The 7,433-nt window shown below is 45.9% G+C and overlaps 1 non-coding gene across 1 annotated transcript; it reads right to left on the bottom strand.

Annotated features, from left to right (window-relative positions):
* Window positions 1–226: 226 nt before the first annotated feature.
* LOC102737847 (uncharacterized) lies at window positions 227–6,334 on the bottom strand. The gene is made up of 3 exons (XR_014142637.1): window positions 3,023–6,334; window positions 695–1,486; window positions 227–576 (listed from the first exon to the last, which is right to left on the bottom strand). It is a non-coding gene; the product is annotated as an uncharacterized LOC102737847 (transcript).
* Window positions 6,335–7,433: the final 1,099 nt, after the last annotated feature.

Here is a 7,433-nt window from a genome sequence, read left to right as displayed (position 1 = left end):
AGCAGGGAGCCCGATGCGGGACTCGATCCCGGGACTCCAGGATCATGACCTGAGCCGAAGGCAGTCGCTTAACCAACTGAGCCACCCAGGCGCCCGAGGGTCTGCATTTCTAATAAACTCCCAGGTGATGCCAATGCTACTATTCCAGAGCCCACTTTGAGAAGCAAGGAATTACATGCCCACGCCTAAAAGCAGGGCTCAGGAGCCACTAGGACTTGATATGGACTGTCCACCACTTTTCCATTCTACACCTGTTTTCTCCAGGAGTCAGCCCGTGCCTTCTCCTTCCCACCTCCCTGGGGGCTCTCCAAAAGCCCTGGGTCAGAGGCCTAACAGTGAGAGCAGGAGGGCCAATACTCCCTAGGGGACCTCACTGTGTGGGTGCATGACTACAGATTCTGGGCTTGGGGAATCACCTCCTGGCTCCATAGATCCAGGCCATGGCTATGTTCTCCAAGATGACAATGAAGAAGATGGGCAGAGATACCCAGTAATCATCCAGCAGGTTCACATAGTAGCTACCCGAAGGCGTCACGAAAATGAGGCTGCCCAGGAACATAGGCACACAGACGCCCACTGAGGGAAAACATCAGATTTGGATCAAGGTCAGAATTCAAACTAGGTTGTGTAAGAATCCCAGTAGGGTTAAGCTAAACAATGGTCCTAGGTGGGAGTGGGGACAAGGTTAGAGTACCTGTGAGCAGATTTGTATATTTCCTGAGGGAAGAGAAAGTGTCCTGGAGAGGGGTAACAATGCCCTGCATGATCCCCATCATGGTGCTCAGCCCCAGGCTCGCCAGCAACAGGAAGATGATGATGGCCCAGAAGGTGGATCCAGAAAACTCAGAGGTGATATTGGTAAACGCCACAATGGCCACACCGGGACCCTCCATAACCTGTGATGGGATGAAGGGCAAGAGCTCTGAGCCCACGCTGTAGAATCTTAACTGCATTCCTGTCCCCTCCCCTAGGAAACAATCTATAGCACCATTAATAGACATTGTTAAACTCATCTGGCCTTGAGGCAGGAGGACTTCTTCCAACAACAGCTGCTGGCCTGGCAACTCTTTTGGGTTGGTATGAACACGCTTATATGAACTCCAGTGCTTGGTGCTACAGAGGCTACAGCTGCCTTATTGCAGTAGGGTACTGTGAACCTTGAACCTTGGTCTTGGTTGTCCAGTATGCTGTCAAGAATTGCCTTTCTGGATTCTAGAGACACCTATGGAGAGCTGAAGTTTCTGGTGCACTGGGGGTTTTGAAGGGAAGATAAGGACCCCATCCCCAACCCTCACCTACCTCCATCAATTCATGAGCTATGTTGCAATTGGTCATATAGGGTAGGACCGTGTCTTTGATTTGTTTAGGGAGGCTCTTGAGCCACCCGGAGTAGATGGAGCTTGGATCATGATACATACTGTCTGGGGGGCGGGCCTCGGCAGGCAGCACCCCAGCAGCTATCAGATACAGCACTGTCTCAGCATTCCTGGGGACAGGGGTAGAATTACATAAAATCATTATGGCCCTTTAAGATAACTTCTCTTATCTTCTACATGAGAAGAAAAACCACTAGTCTAGAGTTTTTGATCTGCACTGAAACCTGGGTCTCCAGGGTCCCAGTGCTCACTGTCTGACACCTACTTTCATAAGGTGTCTGCCGGAGGCCAGAGAGTTTCTGACCTAAGTGGGGCCCTGGAGGGACTCTTTCGTACAATGTCATGTAGGGCTTTAGGACCTATACCTCCTACTAGACAATCTTAGGACAATGTTAAAGCTTCTCAGCTTTCTTGACCTACTGGTCTCTCCAATCTCCTAACATATAACTCTTCACCTTCTCTCCTTCGGCCACACTCAATTATTCAACCTGCTCCAACCTGCCATGCTCCCCATCATCTCTGTATCTTTGGCACATGACATTCTCTCTGCCTAGAACCACCCCCACTCTGCTCCTGCTCAGTCTACCCCAATTCTACCACTATACGGTTCTCCATATGCAAATTCCTACAAATCCTCACTCAGCTCCCCGAACCCTATTTACTGCCATGGAAAGCTATTCAAGATCCATTTCCATAAGAGCAAGTCAACAAGCTGCAGAAAAGTAGTATGGTATGATCCGATTTTTTTAATGGTATGTTTTTATATGTAGGTATATGAATGGGAAACAGCTGAAAGACTACTAGCTGTGGTTATTTGTCAGGAGACAGATTGAGCTCGGGATTGCCTCCAGGAGGAAGCATTCTCTGACTGCCCCAGGAAGTTAATAGCTTGCTCTTCTGTGTTTCTCATTATCCTTACTACCAGTTCTCATCTCCTTGTGATTATCTGTTTAGTATCTGCTTCCTAAAAAGACTGAGCAGATTTGTATATTTCCTGAGGGAAGAGAAAGTGTCCTGGAGAGGGGTAACAATGCCCTGCATGATCCCCATCATGGTGCTCAGCCCCAGGCTCGCCAGCAACAGGAAGATGATGATGGCCCAGAAGGTGGATCCAGAAAACACAGAGGTGATATTGGTAAATGCCACAATGGCCACACCGGGACCACACCTGAGGGCAGGTATGATGGTCTGCTTCACCATTGGCTGTGTTTCCAGAACCCAACACAGGGTTGCCAGATAGATGTTTTATAAATGTCTGATGAGAATTTTGAGAATGAATCTCACAGGAGAAAAAAAATCAGGAATGGGCTATGGGGACTCTGGTGGGGCTATGAGTCCTTTTTATTTTTTTTCTTATCTAATGATTCTGCTGAACCTATTCTCCTAATTTTCCATGGCAGACCCCAGTTAAGAATGGGGTGAACACAACTTTGAAAACCTCCAAGTTTGGGGCTTTCCTAGTTTAGAAAGGCTCTGAAAGAGTTGGAGAGATTCAGGTGTTTCGAAGGTTCAGGAGGCTCTTGTCAGAGGGTCCCATATTGACTGAGCCAACAGCCCTGAGGGATGGGGGCCTAGACTGGAATTCCGTGAGCTATTTCTAAGACTTTGGTCTTTTTGATGATCTCCATATGAAAGATTGGGCTCACCTCAGGTAACATTTTTCATTGTTCTCTGTGGCCAAGTGGCCCATTATGGCAAATACAAACACCGTGGCAGTCAGTGAGGCTGTCAAGTTGAGAAAAGCCACAACAAAGGCATCCATGACACAGTTGTTGGACCGAGGTCTGTATGAGCTGATTGCAGTGAAGCTGCCAAAGCCAGGGCCCATGGATAAAAAGAGCTGGTTCCCTGTCCGGCGCCACACTTCCACAGAGTACAGGGCTGGTACCTGGGGAGAAGTATTGTGTAAACTGGGATATAAAGGGAAGAGGAGTAAACCATGATATGATGGAAGATGAGAAGGTGGTGAAGGAGGGAGCCAGGAGGGCCTCTATCAGACTGACAACCATTCTGTCTCTGACACCCCCATGTGGATAAGAGGATCAAAGGGCAGGGGACACCTCACCTTGGCAGCCAACAAATTCTTGAGACCAAAATGTGCGCCTTCCAGCATGAGACTCCGGATAAGGAGACAGAAAAGGATGAAGTAGGGAAGGAGTACTGACACATACAGCATCTGAGTGGGAAGTATGATTCAGAAATAGAGGTTAGCAAAGGCAGAAGCTGGGCCAGTAGGATCAAAGACTACTGAGAGTCAAAGGTCATATTAGAAGGAGTTAGAAGTTGGAGACCTACAGGCATCAAGTTAGGAGAATATTAGGGGGTCTCAGATAGAAAGGAGTCTATCAGATTATAAGTTAGAGGATGGCTCACCTTCCCAGTGGACTTGGGTCCTTTGATCATGGAGATGCAGATAATTAACCATGTCATAAAGAGAGAGACACTGAGATGCATAACTGGTAGTCCACCCACTTCAACTTGATCTGTGGCCTTCAATATATTCCGGTACCAAAAGTATGTGGTGGGTGTTGTCCGCTCACATTCAGGATCTGAGGTGAACTGGCCATGGAGGAAACTGCAAGACCACGTGCCTCCCTCTTCCAATCCCCCTCCACCCCCTCCTTCCAATCTCATCTTCCTGCTCATCCCTATTCTCTCAACGATCCTCTTCCTTCTTCATTGCCCTATCCTTTTTTCAGCCCTCCCACTTGCCATTTTCTTCCCTCTCTTCTCACCAAAATCACTGGAGTTCCTCAGTAAGGGGCACTTTGACCAAGGCAGTGGAGACTGGAAAGACTGTCCCAAATAGAAGAGACTCCAAGCCATGAGCACACTGTAGTACAAACCCACGATGCAGCACACCTAGGAACCATGAAGAATTCTGGAGACAGAAGGAAGGTAGGCCAGCAGAAGGGAGGGGATTTGACCAGAGGACTGGGGAACTGAAGAGACTTGACCCATAGAAGTAAAGTCATGGGACCTATCCCAGGACAAGGAACTGTTGGGGTGGGAGTGGGGCATAAAGGGTAGGCCTGGGCAGCCCAGGACTCCTCACCATGAAGCTGGTATACCCCACACCACCAATCCAGGGGCTGATGACCTTCCATACACCAATGCTGCCCTGACGCATCCTCTGACCAGCTGCCATCTCCAGGAATAGAAGAGGAACCCCGACCAAGAACAGCATGAGCATGTAGATGATGAGAAAACTGCCTGTGCAGGGAGTCAGGAGGAGTTCTGAGAACCACCTGGCTTTTCAGTGCCTGGACGTCCTTGGGGTCTAGCAAAACACGTTCCCCACCAGTGACCTCCCTCAGGGCCACCAGCATCAGGGCTCAACTGTTTCCACATCCCTCATAGTCCCAGGTATCCCTTGGGCTCCCAGATCCTGGAAGACCCAGATGCCTAGTTTCCACTCCCACCCTGAATCTCAGCCTTCAGCCCCACCATCCTCATGAACCTAAGTGTTCAGATATCCTGCTCCCATCCTAGGTGTTCAGGTACCTGGCTCCAGCGTTGGTGGTATAGTGGTGAGCTCAGCTGCCTTCCAGGTACCTGGCTCCTGCCCTAGTCAGGTTCCCAAATCCCCCACCCCTACATATTTCAGAGACCCCAGAGTAGCAGGATAGTCCTCTGGCTCCTCATCCCCTTGTGGGTCCATGATTCCTGGTCCCCAGGCTTACCACCTCCGTTGTGAAAACACAGATAAGGAAAGCGCCAGATGGTACTCAGTCCCACAGAAAAGCCCACCTGGGCCAGGAGGTACTCAATTTTATTGGCCCATGATGGTCGGTCAGTGGGGGCTTCCTCCTTTGGCTCATCATTGTCTATGGTCTCCAGTATTTCATCATTATCTTCATCAGACCAAATGTATGATGACACAGTGTCAAACTTCTGTCCCTCTGACATCGGTTCCTCAGTAATCAAATCAGACTTTAACAGCTGGGAAGCTGAGGTAGTAGTAATCAGGGATTTGGAATCTGAAGGTCTAGAAATCTGGGGTCTCTCATCTTGGGCCTCCGTGTTTTCACTAACAGATGTCATCCTGGGTGGACTCTAGTTCCTGCTTCTGCAGGGATGGGGCTTCCTTCTTTGTTGACCTTAAGGACATGAAGAACTACAGACTTCAGATATATGAGCTAAGGAAAGACAAGACTCATCCTACAAGAACCCCTGAGGCCTCCCAAACCCTTTCATCCTTATGTGGAGAAGAATATAGAGTCTCTACCCTTGAAAACATACCAAGAATATGTATGCCTCTAGAAAATAATAATTTTAAAAGAATACTACCAACAATAATACCAAAAGACATAAAATGTCTAGGAATAATTTTAACAAAAGATGAGCAAGGCCTTTCAACACACACACACGTGTACACACTAAAATATTACTGAGAGAAAATAAAGGGATATAACATGTTTGTGAAATGGAAGTATAACAATGTCAATTATCCCCAATTTGATCTATAAATTCAATGCAATTCTTATTGAAATCACATCAGGGTTTTGGGGAAACTGACAAGCTGATTCTAAAATGTACATGAAAAGCAAAAGGCCTAGAATGGTTAATACAATCTTGACAAAGAAGAACCAAATGTAAAGACTAATTATAAAGCTATAGTAATTAAGAGAGTATGGTATTGGCACAGGGATCTATGGCACAAATGGGTCCATGGATCAATATACTGTACTGTTTAATATGGTAGCTACTAGCCACATACAGCTATTTAAATTAATTAAAATTAAGTAACATTAACAATTTAGTTCCTCAGTCATACTAGCCACATATCAAGTGCTCAGTAGCTACATGGCTACCATACTGGAAGGACAGATATCAAACATTTCCATTATCACAGAAAGTTCTGTGGATACTACTGGGAGAGTTCAGAAACACACAAATATAGATGCCTGATTTACAATAAAGATGGCACTGCAAAGTTGTAGAGAAAGGGCATTCTTTTCAATGAACACTGGTTGTTAGAGCAATTGGAAATCTACACAGAGACAAATGAACCCTGGCCTCCCCAACTTCACGTATTAAATAAAAATCTATTCAGGTAAGATTGAAGTTCTAAATGTAAAAGATAAAACAGTAACACTTCCAGATGAAAGACCTAGAAGAATATCTGCATGATTTGGGTGTAGGCACAGATTTCTTAAATAGGACATAAAAAGCACCAATCATAAAGGAAAAGTTTGACACACTGGATTAAATTAAATATAGAAAATTCTTCAATGAAAACTTTGCAATAAATGAATAAACATGGGCGCCTGGGTGGCTCAGTTGGTTAAGCGTCTGCCTTCGGCTCAAGTCATGATCCCAGGATACTGGGATTGAGCCCTGCATCAGGCTCCCTGCTCCGCAGGGGGCCTGCTTCTCCCTCTCCTCCCGGCTCATGCTCTCTCTCTCGCAATCTCTGTCTCTCTCTCAAATAAATAAATAAAATCTTTTAAAAAAATAAATGAGTAAACAGACAAGCCCTGGAGCAGTGGAAGATATCTGCAACATATATGGTAGACAGAATAATGCCCTTCTCCAAGATATTCACATCCTAATCCCTAGAACCTGTGAATATGTTACCTCATGTGGAAAAAGTGACTTTTCAATGTGATTAAGTTATTGATCTTGAAATGAGATTATCCTGGATTATCTATGATGGGCTTAGTGTAATTATAGGGTCCTTCTATGGGAAAAAGGGAAGTAGGAGACTCAGAATCCAAGGAGGAAATGAGATGGCAGGAGCAGAAGTTAGAGTTAGATGCACCTTGAATGTGGAAGAAGGGGCTATGACTCAAGGAATGCTAGCTGGAAAAGGCTAGGAAATGGATTTTCCCCTAGATCCTATGTAAGGAACACAGGAATGCTAACACCTTGCTTTTACAGATTTCAGATTTCTGACCTCCAGAACAGTACAATAATACATTTATGTTGTTTTAAGCCACTAAGTTTGTAGTTGTTAGAGCACTAGTAGGAAACTAACAAAACATATAACCAAAAAAGGGCTGTTTCCCAAATAATATTTATAAAAAAGAAATACGTACAAATAAATAAGAAAAA

Source organism: Leptonychotes weddellii, unplaced genomic scaffold (genome assembly GCF_054177405.1).
Source record: "Leptonychotes weddellii isolate Sample4059 unplaced genomic scaffold, ASM5417740v2 HiC_scaffold_7616, whole genome shotgun sequence".
Lineage (NCBI taxonomy): Eukaryota > Metazoa > Chordata > Mammalia > Carnivora > Phocidae > Leptonychotes > Leptonychotes weddellii.
This window is presented reverse-complemented; position numbering and strand designations above follow the sequence as displayed.